The 24,069-nt window shown below is 44.8% G+C and overlaps 1 protein-coding gene across 1 annotated transcript in view; it reads right to left on the bottom strand.

The window, feature by feature from the left end:
• The window catches only part of LOC141108403 (histo-blood group ABO system transferase-like), a 270,783-nt gene that overhangs the window by 141,413 nt on the left and 105,301 nt on the right, over positions 1-24,069 (bottom strand). The gene's annotated exons all lie outside the window — the stretch shown is intronic.

The raw sequence follows: 24,069 nt of genomic DNA, 5'->3' as shown, positions 1-24,069 counted from the left end.
GATCACAGATAAGGGAAAGGGCCAATCACAGCTGATCATGATGTAAACACAAGCCGGGTATCGGCATTCCTTTCCTCACGCTGACAGTGCGAGGAAAGGAGAGCCGATAACTGGCTTGTGTGAAAGGGACATCTACACTGATTATCAGTGTCCTGATTATCAGTGCAGTCCCAACAATGCTGCCAATTAGTGCCCACCAGTGTTACTAATAAGTGCACACAAGTGCTGTCAATCAGTGCCACCTACTGTATATCAATTCACTCTTATTTATATCTGTGACAATCCCATACTTTCCATCCATTAATTTCCACTATCTTTAATGCCTCAACTACTAGTTTACTACCCAGTACTCACAATATTATCTACCACAAAAAAACAAAACACAAGAATACCGCCTTATATGCTTCACCCTAACAACCTGTACCTAACTAATTGTACTGGGAGTTAATCCTGGCATGTTCAACCAGTTGCACCACAATTTTGTAAATTTATCTTGACACCCCTATGTTGATAAACCATTTATTCTCTTTGAAGGATATCATTTACTGTTTTTCCCCATAGACAGTGGGTTGGGGAGCCAAAGAGATCCATTTCTGCTATAAATAGCAGATGAAGGATCACCATACAAATCTGAGGAGTATATACTTCTCTGTCCAGCCCCCCAATACACATACACTATATTACCAAAAGTATTGGGACACCTGCCTTTACACGCACATGAACTTTAATCCCAGTCTTAGTCCATAGGGTTAAATATTGAGTTGGCCCTCCCTTTACAGCTATACAGTGCCTTTAAAAAGTATTCATACCCCTCAAAATTTTCCACATTGATTTTATTGGGATTTTATGTGACAGACCAACACAAAGTGGCACATAATTGTGAAGTAGAAGGAAAATGGTAAATGGTTTTCAACATTTTTTACAAATAAATTCCTGAAAAATGTGGCGTGCATTTGTATTCAGCCCCTTTACTCTGATACCCCTAACTAAAATCTAGTAGAACCAATTGCCTTCAGAAGTCACCTAATTAGTAAATAGAGTCTACCTGTGTGTAATTTTATCTCAGTATAAATACAGCTGTTCTGTGAAGCCCTCAGGTTTGTTAGAGAACCTTAGTGAACAAACAGCATCATGGAGGCCAAGACAGGTCAGGGATGAAGTTGTGGTGAAGTTGAAAGCAGGGTTAGGTTATAAAAAAAAATCCCAAGCTTTGAACATCTCATGGAGCACTGTTCAATTCATCATCCAAAAATGGAAAGAGTATGGCACAACTGCAAACCTATCAAGACATGGCCGTCCACCTAAACTGACTGGCCAGGAGAGGAGAGCATTAATCATAGAAGCAGCCAAGAGGTCCATGGTAACTTTGGGGGAGCTGCAGAGATCCACAGCTCAGGTGGGAGAATCTGTCCACAGAACAACTGTTAGTCGTGCACTCCACAAATCTGGCATTTATAGAAGAGTGGCAAGAAGTAAGCCATTGTTGAAAGAAAGCCATAAGAAGTCCCATTTGCAATTTGCAAGAAGTCATGTGGGGGACACATAAACATGTGGAAGAAGGTGCTTTAGTCAGATGAGACCAAAATTGAACTTTTTAGCCTAAAAGCAAAACACTATGTGTGGTGGAAAACTAACACTGCACATCATCCTGAACACACCATCCCCACTGTGAAACATGGTGGTGGCAGCAACATGTTGTCAGGATATTTTTCTTCAGCAGGGACAGGGAAGCTGGTCAGAGTTGATGGGAAGATGGATGGAGCCAAATACAGGTCAATCTTAGAAGAAAACTTGTTATGCCGCGTACACACAACTGGTTTTGCCGTTGGAATAAATTCCGAAGGTTTCTCTGACGGAACGCCGACGGAATTCCATTCAAGCGATCTTGCCTACACACTGTCAAACCAAAGTCCGACCAAAGTCTGACCGTCCAGAACACGGTGAAGTACAACGCATACGACGGGACTAGGAAAAGGAAGTGCAATAGCCAGCAGCCAATAGCTTCCGTCTCTTACTTGCTTCAGAGCATGCATCGTTTTTGGTCTGTCGGAACAGCATACAGACGAGCGGTTTTATCGGTAGGAATTGATTCCGTCGGAAATATTCAGAACATGTTCCATTTCTAGGTCCGTCAGAATTAAAAAAAAAAAAAAGTCCGATGAGGCATACACACGATCGGAATAGACGATGAAAAGCTTCCGTCTGACTTTTTCTGTCGGACATTCCGCTCATGTGTATGCAGCTTTAGAGTCTACAAAAGACGAGACTGGGGCGGAGGTTCACCTTCCAGCAGGAGAACGACCCTAAGCAGGGGCGGAAGTATAGGGGTTGCAAAAGTCGCCATTGCGACTGGGCCCCATGCTGCAGGGGGCCCGTGGGGGCCCGTGTGCCCCCCTCTCCCCGAGTGGTGGCTGCTTATGGGACCGAGCTCCCTCATCCTCAGCCGATGGGTAAATCATTCGGCAGTGCAGGAGCTTGGTCACAAAGTGAAAGTAAGTGAGACGTATCTAGCACACTGTGTGCTGTGCTCTTTGCCTCCCCCTACAGTGCAGTACCCGGCATGGAGAGTTTAAGGTACAGAGCTGCAGCTTTTTAAAAAGCGATCTATATATGTTTGTATGCATGTGTGTGTGCTTATATGTGTGTGTCTGCATGTTTGGGTGTGTGCATGTGTGTGTCTGCATGTGTGTGTGTGTTTTATATGTGTGTGTGCATTTATTTGTGTGCATGTGTATGTTTACATGTGTGTGCGCATGTGTGTGTGTGTGTGCGCATGTGTATAGAGTTATATGTGTGTGCGCATGTGTGTGCATGTGTATAGAGTTATATGTGTGTGCATGTGTATAGAGTTACATGTGTGTGCGCATGTGTATAGAGTTATATGTGTGTGCATGTGTATAGAGTTACATGTGTGTGCGCATGTGTGTGCATGTGTATAGAGTTATATGTGTATGTGCATGTTTGTGTGTTTGCTTATGTGTGTGCGTGTATTTATATGTATATGTGTATATTTGCGTATGTGTGTTTACATGCATGTATGTATACATATTACTTGTAATTCTGACCCCCTTTTTCTTTACGATCAGAACAGATTTTTTTAGGGTGGGTTCATAATACCAACAAGAAAATACCATTCCTCTGAAAAGCGATGCAGATCGCTTTTCAGAGGCATTTGACAGGCAGTGAAGAGGCAATATGTTGCGCCTTGACTGGTAAAATGAGAAACACATCTCTCCATTCTCCTCCTGCAGCTGCTGAAAGGAGATGAGAAGTGGGGGTAATGGAAAGATCAGTTCCTCTATATGCAGCCGCACCCACCACGCCTCCTATGCAGCTCCTTTCTGCTGCCCCCCGTGTGCTCTCCAGCCCCCCTGTACTTTTTCCTGCCCCCCCCCTCGCTCTCTCCTGGCCCCTCCCCTTGTCCCCACAGCTCAGCAGAGTTCCCCCCTCCCCTCTCCTGCCAGCTGCTGTAGGGGATCTGCATGGAGAGTCAGTGATCCATACCGATCACGGACTCAATCCATTCATAACTGAAACATAGTAAACTGTATTTACTATGCTTCAGTTTGTGAATAAAGGGGCAGCTCTATACAGAGCTATTCCTGTCCATTCATTCTGTGCAGCTGAGGCTGTGCTCTCAATCTCCTTTCTCGTTCTCAAAGGTGAAACATCAGAGGTCTGCTTAGACCCCTGATATCTCAGCAAAGCCCCCCAACTCTTAAAAAAAAAATTAAAATATTTTTTATAAAATAATATTGTAAAACAATAAATAAATGGTAGGAAAATACAAAAAAAATAAAAAAAACAGACGCCAGTGGCAGAACTACCAGGGTCACAAACATCACACTTGCAACCGGGCCTTGGCATTTATGCCATCGGCTCGGAGGGAAGGGCCCCAGCTGGGGGTCAGGGGGGCCCCTTCATGATCTCTTGCACCGGGGCCCTGAAGGTTCTAGTTACGCCACTGACCCTAAACATACAGCCAGAGCTACAATGGAATGGTTTAAATCAAAGCATATTCATGTTTTAGAATGGCCCAGTCAAAGTCCAGACCTGAATCCAATTGAGAATCTGTGGCAAGACTTGAAAATTGCTGTTCACAGATGCTTTCCATCCAATCTGACAGAGCTTGAGCTATTTTGCAAAGAAGAATGGGCAAAAATGTCACTCTCTAGCTGTGCAAAACTAGTAGAGACATCCCCAAAAAGACTTGCATCTGTAATTGCAGCGAAAGGTGGTTCTACAAAGTATTGACACCAGGGAGCTGAATACAAACGCGCACCACACTTCTCACATATTTATTTGTTAAAAAATTTGAAAACCATCTTTTCCTTCCACTTCACCATTATGTGCCACTTTGTGTTGATCTGTCACATAAAATCCCAATAAAATGCATTTATATATTTGGTTGTAACATGACAAAATGTGAAAAATTTCAAGGGGTATGAATACTTTTTCAAATCACTGTAACAGCTTCAACTCTTCTGCGAAGGTTGTCCACAAGGTTTAGGAGTGTGTCTATGGGAATATTTGACCATTCATCCAGAAGCACATTTGTGAGGTCAGGCATTGACATGGACAAGAAAGCCTGGCTCGCAGTCTCCACTCTAATTCAACACAAGGGTGTTCTATCAGGTAGAGGCCAGGAGTCTGTGCAGGCCAGTCAAGTTCCTTCACCCCAAACTTGCTCATCCATGTCTTTATGGACCTTGCTTTGTGCACTGGTCTGCAGTCATGTTGAAACAGGAAAGGGCCATCCCCAAACTGTTCCCACAAAGTTGGGAGCATGAAATTGTCCAAAATGTCTTGGTATGCTGACGCCTTAAGAGTTTCCTTCACTGGAACTAAGGGGCCAAGCCCAACCCCTGAAAAACAACCCCACACTATAATCCCCCTCCACCAAATGATTTGGACCAGTGCACAAAGCAAGATCCAAGGTAATATAGAGTAAAAATTACATTTTTTTACAAAATATAGAACACACATAGGTTAAAACCATTTAAAGCATCAGCATATAATGGACTTTAAAAGGTGTCAAGAACTACTAATACATATTATATATAAGAAGTATAAAAAGTAATTTTATTGCAAATCAAGTAAAATAGAATATTATAAAAACCATCACATAAGATACACTTATGCGCAGCAAATATAGCAGCTTCTGTACATGTTTCACAGTATAGGCTTCCTCAGGAAACTCAAGAATGCTGCATAATGCTGATGCTATAAATACAAAAACAAACATTCCATAAGTGGACAATAATTACAAAGTGACATGCTACTGTAGCACCCTCTACCTAGGTAGGTGCTAGAGGTAGATTTTTGGCGAGTACAGGTAAATTTGGGCAGGCCTAGCTAGAAGCTAGGCCTGTTTATTTTTGACCTGTGTGGGCTGGGAGTGGCTTAGAGTAGGCTGGTGACTCACAGATAGCATCAGTTCTTGGTTACCTCCCTATGGCTTCTAGAGGATTCTAGAAGAGAGGAGGGGAAGAGAGGTGGGGCTGTTTGAGGTATCTCAGGGAGCCCTGACAAATACCTATCTAGGATTGGTAGAGGGCAGGCCTCCTTGATATACCCAGGGTCAGCCCAGCTGGGGAGGAATTTTCGGGTGGAAGAACTGAGGATGGAGTACTAGTCTGTTGGAGCTTTTGAGGGCACTCCCCATTCTGGGGGGAGGGTGACCTTGGGCCTGGGACTTGGGTGCAGGAAGGATCCCTTCAAGACCACATGAAGGATCTGCACAGTAGGCACAGAGAGGATTCAAAGAGGACAGCGGGAGCTAGAGCTGCTGGGTAAGTCTTCAGAAGGGAGCCACCAGTGTGTGTGCAGCCAGGAGGGCTGGTGAGTGACATGTGCTATTGGGAGTACTGAAGAGGCATGCCAGAGAGGACTGAGAGGAAATAGTCAGAGCTTAGTGTGGAGCCAGTGAGGATTGCAATGTCATGGGCAGTGGAGTAGGGCAGCTGCAGCCAGGAGGGCTGGCAGGGCCTGAAGAGGGATTGCTGGGAGCAGTAGTCGACCATAGAACAGCTAGCACTAAAGACTTTCTGTTCTATGTTTGCTACATAAAAAGGGGCCGTGGTCCCTGCCTACAAATGACAATTTTTAGGGCCTGACTGAGTCAGTGTTGGGCCTAACCATGTGCTGGCTATGCCTGAAGGAGAGAGGGAGGGAGAGAGGGAGAGGGAGAGAGGGAGGGAGAGAGAGAGGGAGAGGGGGGAAGAGAGCGAGAGAGAGCGCGAGAGAGCGCAAGAGAGCGCGAGACTGCAAGCAAGTGTTGTGCAGGAGTTTGAAGAAGTGTCATGTACAAGGAGTGTACATAGTTCTGTCCCAAATTTACTGTTCTAAGATTCTACTGGGCATTCCATAAATTCCCATCCCTATCCAAGTTCAAATCCCTCAATAAAAACACAAAAAAAAAAAAAACATGAACTGTTCACTGACTCAAGGTGATTGGGAAGTGAATGCCGGGCTCGGCAGGGTTACAGGTGGACCACAACTTTTAGTAGCCCCTACGGGGGTACCACTGCATAACAATCAAAAAGTACATAATATATACATTTCAATGAATCCTCTACCATATAATATACAGCGATCAAATTGAGGAGATAGGCCTACCAGAATGATCAAAGAAAGACAATTGCTAGTTCAGTTAGCCGCTAGATTCCCAAAAGTGGACCAGAAACAACGATGCAATCGCGTGACCATAGGAGAAATATAAAATTGAGTTCTTCGAAAGTATCTTTATTTATATGGGTTAAGATAGTTTAAGACATATTTAATCCCAACATGAGGGAAATAGTAGCAGTTACCTTGACATGTATTAGGGGAGATGTGAGTCAGCTCTGGTTCACCAAGTGGAAATTAGACAGGGAAACTACTCAAATAATCCTGATGGCTATAGTCAGACAGCCTGGGACAGGGAAGGGGGAGCCTTCTCCCTAAAGCATGCACCTCAGGTCCCCAGCCATGGTCAGGGAGTCAGCAATGGTGGCAAATTGCAACATTTATATTCCTCCCATCCCAGCGTCTGACGTCAGCGGCGTGATGCGGACGCCCAAGTCATGTCTGCGCGCATGCGCCAATCCAACCCGCCAGAAGTGTCACGCGCAAGCACACGAAGACCCTGGCGCCATCTTGGGATCTCCCTGCCTACAGTTCCCAAGCTAGTGGCCAGCCAAGCCGGAACACCGTGTGGGGGTGAGTCTAAACACAGAGGAGAGCCACAGTGGGCGCACAATATAGGTCCAGAGATGGTTACAGACCCTGGGATAGATGGAATCAGGGTGGATGGTTGCACGCAAGTTACACATGCGGCATCACCCCCCAGCTGGGTGCAGAGGAAAAAGAGCACCCCGCCACGAGGAGGTGCCCTGGACGTCCATATGGTCACCTGCCCAACTAAACTGGCCCTTGGGAAAGGCACATACATATATTAAAAGCACTACCACTTACATAGGGGAGTATGGATTTTATTCCAGTAATCAATATTATCATTGTAGGATAAGACCTTTCAGAGATAGGTTCAACCAACTGTAGCGATACCCCCGAAGAAACTGCTTAAGTTTGTTCAGTCCGTTACTCTGCCCTTCAACCCCAGGAATCGCCTCAGCCCCTACTGGCACACCTAGCAATGTGATTAGTAGAATACCACAGTAATGACACACAGACACAGTTCAACTGTTTCAGTTCTCTCAAATTTACTTAGTCAAAGAAAGGATTCAAAAGTATATTGGTCAGCCAAGTCATAGATAAACAGCCAACACTCGGTTGAAATATAGTTTAAAGCAGTCAGATTAACAATTAGCAACAAGTAAATGATACTAACATATACAGTAATAAACAGTAATAAAGGAATTCATTACTGTAATGCCCCGTACACACGGTCGGATTTTCCGACGGAAAATGTGTGATAGGACCTTGTTGTGGGAAATTCCGACCGTGTGTAGGCTCCATCACACATTTTCCATTGGATTTTCTGACACACAAAGTTTGAGAGCAGGATATAAAATTTTCCGACAACAAAATCCGTTGTCGGAAATTCCGATTGTGTGTACACAAATCCGACGGACAAACTGCCACGCATGCTCAGAATAAATAAAGAGATGAAAGCTATTGGCCACTGCCCCGTTTACAGTCCCGACGTACGTGTTTTACGTCACCGCGTTTAGAACGATCGGATTTTCCGACAACTTTGTGTGACCGTGTGTATGCAAGACAAGTTTGAGCCAACATCCGTCGGAAAAAATCCTAGGATTTTATTGTCGGAATGTCCGAACAAAGTCCGACCGTGTGTACGGGGCATTAGTGTTACTACTACTAAAGAGGGAATCCCAGTACAGAAATATAGAAAACAGTGACCTGTCCCCTTTAAGAACAATAAGCACTAAACTATCTTTACCAGTAGGGATGATCTTCGAGTTCGAGTCGAACTTATGTTCGACTCGAACATCGGCTGTTCGCCGAATTTGGGGTATTCGCGGCAAATTCGAATGTCGAAAGTCTATGGGAGAAATCAAAAGTGCTAATTTTAACCACTTGCCGACCGGGCCATAGCCGAAAGACGGCTGCAGCGCAGTCGGCTAGTTCTGGGTGGACGTCCATGGACGTCATCCCAGAATCCTGCTCTCGCGCGCCCCCTGGGGCGCGCACCTGAGAACCTGAGAACTTCAGTGACCGCCGGGTCCAGAGGACCCGGCGCATCACGGATCACGGTAAACGGCCGCTGATCGTGGCCGTTTACCATGTGATCGCTCCGTCAAATGCATTATACCCTGCAATACTCTGAAATACTCTGCATTATACCCTGCAATACTCTGCATTATACCCTGCAATACTCTGCAATATACCCCGCAATACTCTGCAATATACCCCGCAATACTCTGCAATATACCCCGCAATACTCTGCATTATACCCCGCAATACTCTGCAATATACCCCGCAATACTCTGCAATATACCCCGCAATACTCTGCATTATACCCTGCAATACTCTGCATTATACCCTGCAATACTCAGCAATATACCCTGCACTACTCTGAAATATACCCAGCAATATACCCAGCAATACTCTGCAATACCCCGCAATACTCTGCAATACTCCGCAATTTTTAACCAGTTCCCGCCCACCGTCATATGACGTCCTTGACTTTGAGCGGGGATATCTGAATGATGCCTGCAGCTACAGGTATCATTCAGATATCAGCTTTTTCAGCCGCCGATTCCCTACACCACAAGAATGATCATAGCGGCTGTTCCACTGCTTGATCGTTCTTATGGGAGGCGAGAGGGGACCCCCCCCTTCCCGCCACCCTCCGGTGCTTCTACCGACTCACCGCTACGATCGAAGCCAGGATCGTTTTTTTTTTTTATTTCAGGCTTCCCAGCCTAGAGGTGAGATGTGGGGTCTTATTGACCCCCATATCTCACTGTAAAGAGGACCTGTCATGCCATATTCCTATTAAAAGGATGTTTACATTCCTTGTAATAGAAATAAAAGTGATCAAAAATTTTTTTGGGGGGAAAAAAGTGTCAAACTAAAATAAATAAAGTAAAATGAACAGTAAAAAAAAAAATGTTTTTTAAAGTGCCCCTGTCCGTGTGCTCGCATGCAGAAGCGAACACATACATAAGTCCCGCCCACATATGAAAACGGTGTTCAAACCACACATGTGAGGTATCTGTCATAAACCAGATGTGACCAGAACTGTGTGACTGCAACAGAGTGAACCAGACATAAATAGGTGAAAGTAAGTTTATTTAAGGAAAATGCATATGTGAACACACCACAAATACAAGTGAACAACCAAACAATCAGTGATATAAAACCAACTAGCATATGTAGCAAGAGGGAGTACCAGAATCGTAGTCAAGCCAGGCCGGGGTCATAAACACGGAATCAGTAGCTGGGAAGGGAGATAAACAGGACAAGAGAGGATGGATGGATACAGGAGGGACGGGTCAGGTACAAGGCTCAGAGTCCAGAGTCCAGGGTTCAGGTAACGGACAGGAAACAGGATCAACAGGTTCCAGGTTCCAGGAATCAGGCTTCAGGTTCAGGTTCAGGTTACAGGATCAGGCTACAGGATCAGGGTAACAGGATGCAGATCAGGGCTCAAGGACAATACCAGGGCAATATAAGTGTGCAATTGCCGGGTATTTATACTGCAGCTCTGCTAATTAACGTCAGGTGACACCTGTCTGCAGAGGGGAATACCTGCTCCATACTGCCAGGATCCATCCGCTGGTGGACGCCAGTACTGTGGCCCAAAGATGACATAACATTAACAGGGAAAAGCTCTCCTGACAGTTCCAAACTGCCAGGAGACACCTGCTGGTGGACCTCAGTACTGCATGCCGAATAAAAGATATTACCAGCAGATGGAACATTTCCTGACAGTACCCCCTGTTGTATATGTTGTAATATGTTCACCGATTTATGTGGGACATTGTTGTGTGTATGTACACATGCAGTCAATGTTGACCAGGCCAGAATTCAATTGACAATGGTTGATTTGTCCAACTGGATTTTAACATAGCAAGGGGACAGCTGAAGACCCTTTGATGTGTTAATCTTATGCAAGTCTATTTGAGCATTTCAAAGGGTGTTCAGGTGGGATCTGTTAATCTAATCTAATTACACATATCTAGGGGTACATTGTTTAAAGGACCATAGAAGAAGTATTTATTGATGGTAATTAGACTTGAGGGGGTAGCAATGGGATCAAGGAGTGTTTTGGGTTGGCCTAGCGGAGGCTCCCTCCTGTGGGGCTAATATATCTAAGGGGACTTGTTGATATTAATATGCAAGAATAATGTAGGTATTCCAAGGGCTCAAAGGGTGTTCAGGTGGTATCTGTTAATCTAATTACACATATCTAAGGGGCTTGTTGATATTAATATGCAAGAATAATGTAGGTATTCCAAGGGCTCAAAAGGGTATTCAGGTGGTATCTGTTAATCTAATCTAATTACACATACCTAAGGGGATTTGTTGATGTTGATATGCGGGAGTGCAAATTGGGGCGGTTTATGACTACAGCTGTTCACGGCTGGGAGTTGTTGTCTGTTTGAAAGACTAAAGCTAATCAAAGTCCTAAATTGAAACGGCCAATCAAATTGCTCAGCCATTCAATATTTAGTGAATATAACCTGGCATTCAGTCTATAGTTTTTAGGTGAGGCTTGTCTGTGTATGGACACACAGACCTAAGAACATGGGACTTTGAGTTATATACTCTGTCGGATTTTTTGTCATCTGTGGACTTTGGACTTTGTTCTGTGTTGGAAGTCAATAAAGTGCATCTCTCTGGAAGAATTGGGTTGCTGCGGAAGAGTACTTACATCATCATTATAATAACCACTAATTCATTATCATACTCACTATACCACTATCCACCCAATACATTTTATATCACTACATTGGTGCCGTTCAAGTGACTAGAAGAGCATTTTCGGACTTAGCAACAGAAGTCGGTGGTGACAACAATCCTGTGAGGTGGACAGAAGTCTGATGAAGAACCAAGAGCTGTGCTGTGACTCTAATGTCTGGTTGTGACATAAGAGAGTCTGATCTACAAAATTAAATTAAATTAAAGTTGGGAACCCCAGAATTATTCTCTGGAGACTGGAAACAACAACAAAAAAAGGACTGTGTCGTGTACCAGAAGACCTGAACTGGAAGCTGATAGAGTAACTAATGCGATGAGTAAAATATTTCCTTTTTTTAAATTATTAGTAATATAGTCAAAATGCTTACTCAGGGTGAAGCTAGTGTCAGTTCTGATAAAGTTAACAGATGGGTATTAAAATGTATTAAGCGCATGGCGGTCCTTCTGAAATTCCAGAAAAATATAAGCAGACGTGGACGATGATGAAGGAATTTTTAGAGAAAAATGTTTTTGGTAGCAAAATTTCAGAAAGTAAAAGAAAAGGTTGTATTATACAGGGCTTGTTATCTTGCTGTTTAACAATGGAAAGTTCTTTGAATAGTAAGGTTGAGGAAATTACCCAGTTACAGAATGCAGTTGATAATAGCAACAATGTTTGTGAGAGGTTACAAAACCAATCAGACACTGAGACAGTAAATTTAAAATTGCATGCGGTTACCATTGGAGAAGTTTTACTTGAGAAATCTAAACGTTGTGATGAATTATCAGAGGAAAATGAGAGATTAAAATTAAGAATTATGGAATTAGAGAAGAGATCTCAGGAATGCAGATATGCATCAAATCTTGGATTCAGCTATCTTCAGCAAACAGAACCTCCTATTAAATCTGATAATTCATTACCAGCTGCCCCCACTGTGACTACCACAGTTTATAACAATAATAATAATACAGGTGAAGTTCAGCTTGTAATGAGGCCTTTGAAATCAAAAGAATTAGACGCAATTCTTAAAGAAATAGGAATGGTTCCATACCATGATTTAAACAGATTTTTAAAATGGTTTTGTGAAGTGCAGCAGGACAGAGATATGTACAATCTCAACCCATCTGACTTAGAAAGAGTTTTGCAACATTCTGTAGGAAGTGGTCTTTGGATGAGAATTAAACAGATCTGTATTCAGCCTCTTAGAACAAGGGACATATTACTGGAATTATTATGTGTTTTGTATGGTGTACGTTCTGATGTTACTATTCATGGGATGATCCAACAGATGCAAAATGAATCTCCCTATGAATTGTCACACAGGATAGCAACTATTATGGAATTATTGGTCGGTAATAATCTTGCATTTGAGCGTGGGGGCTTGATACATATGAGTATGTTTCTAGATGCGTTGCATGAAGATATCAAACAAAATATTTTATTAGTTACCCCAAATCCTCATGATTTAAAAGACATATTGTTGAGAGCAGACCATTTATGGAGAAAGTCAAATGAGCAGGCTGTCAAAATTGATTTAGCCACATTGTTTAGGACAAATACTGAGCATAAAGATCAGAAGATAATATCCTATGATAACACCCAGAGAGGAGACATCGGGTCAAACATAGGTGATAATTATATGAAAAACAGAACTGACCAAAATAATAATAAGAAAAGGTCCAAGACTTGGATACCGTTTTCTCAGTTAAAACAGAGATATGACCACCTGAAGATTGAGTATGACAAGATGAGAGGGGAACGTGATAAATTATTAGAGCAGTTGAAGGGGTACAGGGTGTCATGAATGTACAAGATGTACATTCTCCAGATCTGTTTTTGAATGCAGATGACACTTCTCTAGCAGTGGGGGTTAATTAGCTCCAAACTGTAAATGTGTAAATAGTGTTTTGTTTTAACTTCAAACTACGTTTAAAGACCTTGCTAATTAGTTTTGTTGGAGAGTTTTGTCTTTCAGGGACGTCTGAAGATGCTTGCATGTGAATAGCAGAAGCACAAATTGCTGGCTAGTGGGGGAGAATTATGGGAGAAATGCTGAATAGACAATATATCACTATACATGGAATTATAAAGTATTCATGGACTCTCTCGAAATTCATCAAGCAATGGACCTTTTTTTCTTTTTTTCTTCAACGCCCTAATTTTTAATTTTTCTCCCTTTTCCTGATATATTTTGCTTTTATTTTTTATTTTTTTTATGTTTTATTTTCTTGAACTTTATCTTAAAACCAAAGAGAAGCATTTAAACCTAAAATAATTTTCATGACATCTGTACATAATGCGTATTGATCAATATATTTGACATCTAAGATGAGATGCTGCACAATGGCTTGGCATAGCATAAATTATAGTATGTTGGGTGGTTTTCCTAAATTTATAAGAGGGGTGAGTGAAATTCATCACTCCAGTCATGATTTGAAACTTTGTTGATTCAGTTGTTTATAATATGCTAAAGGCTATGACATATATGGATGAAAAAGACCTTTCTACCTTTCATGGTGAAGATACTGGCAAGAATTTCCACTGCCGCTTTGTCTGGATAGAAGATCTGATAAACACTGATGTCAAGCTGACTCTATCTGAACCATCGTGTGGGGGTATATGTATATGTTGGTATACCATTCAGGTGTAATTGTGGACTGAATGATCCAAGTAACTGCTCTATTGAAGGCAATGAGGGGTCGGCCTACAGCAAATTACAAAAGCAAATTGTGGCTGGCAATCAACAAAGATGGACTCATGAATGTCAAGTGCAAGGAAATAGTTTGCAGCACAGTTTTTACTGACATATCCAAACCTTTTCTACCTTGAAAGTGAGTGCTGGTACATTGATAGTTCTTCTTACTGTAAAGATGAAAGTGGAGTGTTTGCGTAAAAAGCATCTTTAAAAATGGAAAGCTTGAGCCTGGAGATGAAAAAAATCCTGGACTTATGTGGATTGGAGTTCCCAGAGCATACCAAGTTTACTTTCAGTGAGATGGTGAGAGATGTGATGAAGTCAGACCGAAGAATGGACTGTGCCATCAGCTCGTCTTTGCGCAATATTCAAGATCTTGATGTGATATAATAAGGCCTAAAAGCTATATGGGCCACTGATGTTTACCAAATCCTTTTCTAGTCATGGTCTAAAAGTTATATTATCTAATAACTGTTTCATGGGGATATTTTAGAGGCTGGCAAAGAGAGATGTAACCAGTTTCAACTTCATATTTTATATGAGCCATTGTAAAGCATCCAGTACCTTAAATCGTAATGATATTTTTTGTTGTTTGATTTATGGGTCAGTTCTAGTAGTTAGAACCGACCCAAGTGGGGGTATATGTTGTATATGTTGTAATATGTTCACCGATTTATGTGGGACATTGTTGTGTGTATGTACACATGCAGTCAATGTTGACCAGGCCAGAATTCAATTGACAATGGTTGATTTGTCCAACTGGATTTTAACATAGCAAGGGGACAGCTGAAGACCCTTTGATGTGTTAATCTTATGCAAGTCTATTTGAACATTTCAAAGGGTGTTCAGGTGGTATCTGTTAATCTAATCTAATTACACATATCTAGGGGTACATTGTTTAATGGACCATAGAAGAAGTATTTATTGATGGTAATTAGACTTGAGGGGGTAGCAATGGGATCAAGGAGTGTTTTGGGTTGGCCTAGCAGAGGCTCCCTCCTGTGGGGCTAATATATCTAAGGCAGGGGTGTCCAAACTACGGCCCTCCAGCTGTTGCAGAACTACACTTCCCATGAAGCATTGTAAAATTCTGAAATTCACAGACATTACTAGACATGATGGGAATTGTAGTTCCTGAACAACTGGAGGGCCATAGTTTGGACACCCCTGATCTAAGGGGACTTGTTGATATTAATATGCAAGAATAATGTAGGTATTCCAAGGGCTCAAAAGGGTGTTTAGGTGGTATCTGTTAATCTAATTACACATATCTAAGGGGCTTGTTGATATTAATTTGCAAGAATAATGTAGGTATTCCAAGGGCTCAAAAGGGTATTCAGGTGGTATCTGTTAATCTAATCTAATTACACATACCTAAGGGGATTTGTTGATGTTGATATGCGGGAGTGCAAATTGGGGCGGTTTATGACTACAGCTGTTCACGGCTGGGAGTTGTTGTCTGTTTGAAAGACTAAAGCTAATCAAAGTCCTAAATTGAAACGGCCAATCAAATTGCTCAGCCATTCAATATTTAGTGAATATAACACGGCATTCAGTCTATAGTTTTTAGGTGAGGCTTGTCTGTGTATGGACACACAGACCTAAGAACATGGGACTTTGAGTTATATACTCTGTCGGATTTTTTGTCATCTGTGGACTTTGGACTTTGTTCTGTGTTGGAAGTCAATAAAGTGCATCTCTCTGGAAGAATTGGGTTGAGAGTACTTACATCATCATTATAATAACCACTAATTCATTATCATACTCACTATACTACTATCCACCCAATACATTTTATATCACTACACCCCCCCTCAAAGGAGCGGCCTCCGGACGCTCCAACTGGTTGTAATTGTCCATAGTCTATGACATCAAGCAGAACAACAGATGGGGGTACATCTGGCTGGGCCACAGGCACTTCAGGTGGGGCATCAGGCACATCAGGGCAGACAGCAGGCATATCAGGCCAAACAGCGGGCTCCGGGTCCTCGAGCTGGGCAGCAGGCTCATCAGACTGGACAGCGGGTACCGAGACATCAGACCAGGCAGCAGGTACTGGACCTTCAGACTGGGCAGCAAACACAGGCGCTGGCACATCAGGCAGAACAACAGGTGGTGGCACAACAGGCTGAACAACGGGTGCATCAGACTGGGCAGTAGTCACTGGAGCGTCAGACTGGAACATGGACACTGGGATATCAGGCTGAGCAGCAGGCACTGGGACCTCAATCTGGACAGCGGGCACAGGCATTGGTACAACAGGCTGAGTAGCAGACACTGGCACCTCAGGCTGGGCAGCAGACGGTGGCACATCAGGCTGGGCAGCAGACGGTGGCACATCAGGCTGGGCAGCAGGTGGCACATCAGGCTGGGCAGCAGGTGGCACATTAGGCTGGGCAGCAGGTGGCACATCAGGCTGGGCAGCAGGTGGCACATCAGGCTGGGCAGCAGGTGGCACATCAGGCTGGGCAGCAGGCATGGGCACTTCAAGCTGGGCAGCAGGCATGGGCACTTCAAGCTGGGCAGCAGGCATGGGCACTTCAAGCTGGGCAGCAGGCTCATCAGGCTGGGCAGTGGGCTCATCAAGCTGGGCAGCGGGCTCATCAAGCCGGGCAGCGGGCTCATCAGGCTGGAGAGTGGGCATATCAGGCTGGAGAGCGGGCACATCAGGCTGGAGAGTGGGCACATTAGGCTGGAGAGCGGGCACATCAGGCTGGAGAGCAGGCACTGGCACTTCCAGCTGGAACACTGGCACTGAGACGTCAGGCTGGGAGGCAGGCACCGAGACGTCAGGCTGGGAGACAGGCACCGAGACGTCAGGCTGGGAGGCAGGCACCGAGACGTCAGGCTGGGAGGCAGGCACGAGACTTCAGGCTGGGAGGCAGGCACGAGACGTCAGGCTGGGAGGCAGGCACGAGACGTCAGGCTGGGAGGCTGGCACCGAGACGTCAGGCTGGGAGGCAGGCACTGAGACGTCAGGCTGGGAGGCAGGCACCGAGACGTCAGGCTGGGAGGGAGGCACCGAGACGTCAGGCTGGGAGGGAGGCACGAGACGTCAGGCTGGGAGGCAGGCACGAGACGTCAGGCTGGGAGGCAGGCACCGAGACGTCAGGCTGGGAGGCAGGCACCGAGACGTCAGGCTGGGAGGCAGGCACCGAGACGTCAGGCTGGGAGGCAGGCACCGAGACGTCAGGCTAGAAGGCAGGCACCGAGACGTCAGGCTGGAAGGCAGGCACCTAGACGTCAGGCTGGAAGGCAGGCACCGATACATCAGGCTGGAAGGCAGGCACCGATACATCAGGCTGGAAGGCAGGCACCGATACATCAGGCTGGAAGGCAGGCACCGATACATCAGGCTGGAAGGCGGACACATCTGACTGGAAGGTAGGCACATCAGGCTGGAAGGCAGGTACATCAGGCTGGAAGGCAGGCACCGAGACATCAGGCTGGAAGGCAGGCACCGATACATCAGGCTGGAAGGCGGACACATCTGATGGAAATTAGGCACGTCAGGCTGGAAGGCAGGTACATCAGGCTGGAAGACAGGCACCGATACATCAGGCTGGAAGGCAGGCACAGAGACATCAGGCTGGAAGGCAGGCACAGAGACATCAGGCTGGAAGGCAGACACTGGGATGTCAGACTGGGTTGGATTAGCTGGTGCGGAGGCAGATTGGGTTACTGGCAGGATTGTCTTGGTTGGAAAAAACTTTTGTTTTTTCTTTGGCTTGGCCACTGAAGCTCTGTAGGTGAGGGGTGCAGCAGACTGGAAAGGAGGATTGGGATATGGCAGAGAAGAGGTAACAGTAGCTGGAGGAAGTTGGTTGGCAGCAGCGTATACTGAGCTGCAACTGCTGTTGACACGGGTGATGGGGAAACATACATTTGGGTAGGCTGGTGTTTGGTGGCAGAGGTGGTTTGTTTGGCTGGAGCTGCTTGCATCATGTTAGACCATGCTGAAAGTATAGGTTGTACAAACTGTGCTTTTAAATCTCCCTGTCTAACAAAAGACTGAGTAGACACAATGCACTCAGCAATCACCTGTGGGGAACAGGCTGAGTAGTGCTCACAAAAATCGGCTGGATCATCTTCAAAAAGCCACACTAGGGATACAACCTGATTCAAATCAAAAGGAGGAGTGAAATCATCACGACCCTCTGGAATACAGGGCAGGGCCAGCTCAGTACATATCTTGATCAAAGGCTGCACTTCCCCAAACAATATATAACCCTGATCGACCAGTGAGTGAGCCAAACGTATAGTGGCAAACAACTGGTCACTAGACCATCCTTTCAAAGCCTGGTGGCAATAATCACTACTTTCAGATGCCAGCAGAGAAAAATAAATAACCTCATCGGCATTCATGTTTGCAACCAACTGAATCAAAATGGTTCCCCAGTGCAGCCACTTCTGGTCAGGGATGGCCCTGGTATTCTGTCATAAACCAGATGTGACCAGAACTGTGTGACTGCAACAGAGTGAACCATAAAACCAACCAGCATATGTAGCAAGAGGGAGTACCAGAATCGTAGTCAAGCCAGGCCGGGGTCATAAACACGGAATCAGTAGCTGGGAAGGGAGATAAACAGGACAAGAGAGGATGGATGGATACAGGAGGTACGGGTCAGGTACAAGGCTCAGAGTCCAGAGTCCACGGTTCAGGGTTCAGGTAACGGACAGGAAACAGGATCAACAGGTTCCAGGTTCCAGGAATCAGGCTTCAGGTTCAGGTTACAGGATCAGGCTACAGGATCAGGCTAAAGGATCAGGCTAAAGGATCAGGCTACAAGATGCAGATCAGGGCTCAAGGACAATACCAGGGCAATATAAGTGTGCAATTGCCGGGTATTTATACTGCAGCTCTGCTAATTAACGTCAGGTGACACCTGTCTGCAGAGGGGAATACCTGCTCCATACTGCCAGGATCCATCCGCTGGTGGACGCCAGTACTGCGGCCCAAAGATGACATAACATTAACAGGGAAAAGCTCTCCTGACAGTTCCAAACTGCCAGGAGACACCTGCTGGTGGACCTCAGTACTGCATGCCGAATAACAGATATTACCAGCAGATGGAACATTTCCTGACAGTATCACTGCGAAAGTTGGAGCGAGAGCAATAATTTTGGCCCTAGACCTCCTCTGTAACTCAAAACATGTAACCAGTAAAAACATTTCAAGCGTCGCCTATGGAGATTTTTAAGTAGCGAAGTTTGGCACCATTCCACGAGCGTGTGCAATTTTGAAGGGTGACATGTTAGATATCTATTTACTCGGCGTAACTTCATCTTTCACATTATGCAAAAACATTGGGCTAACTTTACTGTTTTTTTTTTTTTTAAAGCACAAAACTGTTTTTTTTCCCAAAAAAAGGCGTTCTAAAAATTGCTGCGCAAATACCGTGTGAGATAAAAAGTTGCAACAACCGCCACTGTATTCTCTAGGGTCTTTACTAAAAAAATATATATAATGTTAAGGTTCTATGTAATTTTCTAGCAAATAAATTATTATTTTTACATGTAGGAGAGAAATATAAGAATTCGCCTGGGTGCTCCAGAACGCCTGGAGGTGCTCCCTGCATGTTGGGCCTCTGTATGTGGCCACGCTGTGTAAAGGTCTCACACATGTGGTATCGCCATACTCGGGACTAATAGCAGAATGTGTTTTGGGGTGTAATTTGTTGTATGCATATGCTGTGTGTGAGAAATAACCTTCTAATATGACAATTTTGTGAAAAAAAAAAAAAAATCTTGATTTTGCAAAGAATTGTGGGAAAAGATGACAATTTAAAAAAAACTCACCATGCATCTTTTCAAATACCTTGGAATGTCTTCTTTCCAAATAGGGGTCATTTGGGTGGTATTTGTACTTTTCTGGCATGTTAGGGTCTCAAGAAATTAGATATGCCGTCAGTACTTCAGGTGTGATCAATTTTCAGATATTGGCACCATAGCTTTTGGACTCTCTAACATTCACAAAGACCAAATAATATACACCAAGTTGTACTTATTTTTACCAAAGATATGCAGCAGTATAAATTTTGGCCAAAATTTACGAAGAAAAATTACTAATTTGCTAAATTTTATAACAGAAACAAAGAAAAATTCATTTTTTTACCAAATTTTCTGTCTTTTTTCTTTTATAGCGCAAAAAATAAAAAACCCAACAGTGATTAAATACCACCAAAAGAAAGCTCTATTTGTGTGAAAAAAAGGACAAACATTTCATATGGGTACAGTGTTGTATGACTGAGTAATTGTCATTGTGAGAGCACCGAAAGCTGAAAATTGGTCTGGTTAGGAAGGGGGTTTAAGTGCCCAGTGGTCAAGTGGTTAAAGGCTTATATGCATGGTATTGTCATAAAAAGTGTTTGGGGATCTGGGTCCTGCCCCAGGGGACATGGATCAATGCAAAAAAAAGTTTTAAAAACGGCCATTTTTTCGGGAGCAGTGATTTTAATAATGCTTAAAGTGAAACAATAAAAGTGTAATATCCCTTTAAATTTTGTACCTGGGGGGTGTCTATAGTATGCCTGTAAAGGGGCGCATGTTTCCCGTGTTTAGAACAGTCTGACAGCAAAATGACATTTCAAAGGAAAAAAAAGTCATTTAAAACTACTCGCGGCTATTAATGCATTGCCGGTCCGACAATACACATAGAAGTTCATTGATAAAATGGCATGGGAATTCCCCACAGGGGAACCCCGAACCAAAATTAAAAAAAAAAAAAAAAATGATGTGGGGGGGTCCCTCTAAATTCTATACCAGGCCCTTCAGGTCTGGCATGGATATTAAGGGGAACCCCGCGCCAAAATGTGAAAAAAAAAAAGGCGTGGAGTCCCCCCAAAAATCCAGACCCTTATCCGAGCACGCAACCTGGCAGGCCACAGGAAAAGAGGGACCTGAACCATACCAGGCCACATGCCCTCAACATTGGGAGGGTGCTTTGGGGTAGCCCCCCCAAAACACCTTGTCCCCATGTTGTTGAGGACAAGGGCCTCATCCCCACAACCCTGGCCGGTGGTTTGAGGGCGGGGGGCTTATCGGAATCTGGAAGCCCCCTTTAACAAGGGGACCCCCAGATCCCGCCCCCCCCTGTGTGAAATGGTAAGGGGGTACCCCTACCATTTCACTAAAAAACTGTCAAAAATGTTAAAAATGACAAGAGACAGTTTTTGACAACTCCTTTATTTAAATGCTTCTTGCTTCTTCTTTCTTCTTTCTTCTTTCTTTTATCTGCTATCTTCCTTCGGTTTCTTCCTCCATCTTCTTCTTCTGGTTCTTCTGGCTCTTCTGGTTCTTCCTCCGCTGTTCTCGTCCAGCATCTCCTCCGTGGTGTCTTCTTCCCTTCTTCTCCTCGGGCCGCTCCGCATCCATGGCATGGAGGGAGGCTCCCGCTCTTCTCTTCATCTTCTTCTCTTCTTCATCTTCTTCTCCGGGCCGCTCCGCATCCATGGTGGCATGGAGGGAGGCTCCCGCTGTGTGACGCTTCTCCTCTTCTGACGGTTCTTAAATAACGGGGGGGCGGGGTCACCCCCCCGACGCACGGGGACATGACGGGACTTTCCTGTGGCATACCCCGTGACGCCACAGGGAAGTCCCGTCAAGGTACCGTGCGTCAGAGGGGGCGGGGTCACCGGGTGGCCCCGTCCCCCGTTATTTAAGAACCGTCAGAAGAGGAGAAGCGTCACACAGCGGGAGCCTCCCTCCATGCCACCATGGATGCAGAGCGGCCCAGAGAAGAGGATGAAGAAGAGAAGAAGATGAAGAGAAGATGAAGAGCCTCCCTCCATGCCATGGATGCGGAGCGGGCCGAGGAGAAGACGTCGCGGAGTAGATGCTGGGCGAGAACACCAGAGGAAGAACCAGAAGAGCCAGAAGAACCACAAGAAGAAGAAGAAGAAGATGGAGGAAGAAACAGAAGGAAGATAGAAGAAAGAAGAAGCATTTAAATAAAGGAATTGTCAAAAACTGTCTCTTGTCATTTTTAACATTGACAGTTTTTTAGTGAAATGGTAGGGGTACTTTTGTACCCCCTTACCATTTCACACAGGGGGGAGGGCCGGAATCTGGGGGTCCCCTTGTTAAAGGAGGCTTCCAGATTCCGATAAGCCCCCTGCTCACAGACCCCCACAACCACCGGCCAGGGTTGTGGGGATGAGGCCCTTGTCCTCATCAACATGGGGACAAGCTGTTTTGGGGGCTACCCCAAATCACCCTCCCAATGTTGAGGGCATGTGGCCTGGTACGGTTCGGGGGGGCGCTCTCTCGTCCCCCCCTCTTTTCCTGCGGCCTGCCAGGTTGCGTGCTCGGATAAGGGTCTGGTATGGATTTTTGGGGGGACCCCACGCCGTTTTTTTTTGGGTTTTTTTTTGGCGTGGGGTTCCCCTTAAAATCCATACCAGACCTGAAAGGCCTGGTATGGAATTTAGGGGGACCCCCCCATGTCATTTTTTTTTTTAAATTTTGGTTCGGGGGTTCCCCTGTGGGGAATTCCCTTGCCGTTTTTATCAATGAACTTCTATGTGTATTGTCGGACCGGCAATGCATTAATAGCCGCAAGTAGTTTTAAAAATGACTTTTTTTCCTTTGAAATGTCATTTTGCTGTCAGACCGTTCTAAACACGGGAAACATGCGCCCCTTTACAGGCATACTATAGACACCCCCCAGGTACGAAATGTAAAGGGATATTACCCTTTTATTGTTTGACTTTAAGCATTATTAAAATCACTGCTCCCGAAAAAACTGCAGTTGTTTTAAAACTTTTTTTTGCATTGATCCATGTCCCCTGGGGCAGGACCCAGGTCCCCAAACACTTTTTATGACAATAACTTGCATATAAGCCTTTAAAATTAGCACTCTTGATTATTTATGTTCGTGTCCCATAGACTTTAACAGTGTTCACACAAATTTTTTTCCTGTTCGCATGTTCTGGTGCGAACCGAACAGGGGGGTGTTCGGCTCATCCTTATTCACCAGCACGCTGGAGCTCATAGACAGGAATTCTATAATGTGGTTAAGTGATGATGAACAAGGCAAGATAGCTCATTCTATCTTATAAAAATTTGCTATGTGACCCGTGTATAAGTTGTCTGTGCACAGTGCCCAGGGTGTGTTCTGTATGAAAGACAATAGAATCTGTTGACGAAGGCCCCCTCACCAATTCTGACAGTGCTCAGCAGTTCTCCTGCAGGGGAAGATGATCAACAATTCTCTTTGCTGCAGATGAACAGAGATGGCGGTCAACCTACTGTCTCAGTGAACTAGCCAGTTCCGCAATGTTCAGCACAGCTACAGACCGTCCTCCAGGAAATGGTCGACGTCCACTCCTTCTAGGCTGGAGCTGGATCTGCAGGCTGTATATCGTGTGATAGACCGCAATCCCCTCACAGAGCGGTGAGATGGTGCCCACGCAATGAGATCCAGGGAGTAAGAGAGCTTGGGCCTGTTCTACAGATTAATTTATAGTCTCCCCCCACAATTCTCCTCTCTTTATGCTGTGCAGGCTGGGATTTGTAGTCCTGCCTCTTTAAGAGTCAGTGAGGCCTCTGTGTGATAGGACTTCATATCCCATAATCCTCAGCTGCTGCTGCTGATTGACTCAATCTCCCTGCCAATAGAGAGACAGGAGAGAGAGAGCAGAGCGGGGGGATGCCTGTGTGTGTGAGGAGAGGGTGGGGGGAAAATCCCCTATGCAGATACTGATAGGCACATTCTCCCTCTCTGTGTGGATTCTGGCGGCGGCAAGCTTGGTACAAGTGTTTAGCTTGTACCCGCTACACATTCCCCCCTCCAAAGAACATTTGGTCTTCCAAAGGAGGTAAAGAGTCTGTAACCTGTTACATGCTTTATATTTACACGCGGAGGAAAGTAGGTTAATTCACAAGAAATCAAGCCATTTGCATTTGCATAAAGACTTGGCCAAGGAACCTCCCACCAATTAGTATAGGAGGTGAGGTTGTTCTGCCTACAGGCATTTATTGGTTTGATCCAGCTATATGTGCCAGG

Source organism: Aquarana catesbeiana, linkage group LG09, assembly GCF_042186555.1.
Source record: "Aquarana catesbeiana isolate 2022-GZ linkage group LG09, ASM4218655v1, whole genome shotgun sequence".
Lineage (NCBI taxonomy): Eukaryota > Metazoa > Chordata > Amphibia > Anura > Ranidae > Aquarana > Aquarana catesbeiana.
The sequence above is the reverse complement of the archived record's forward strand: the minus strand, read 5'-3'. Positions and strand labels throughout refer to the sequence as shown.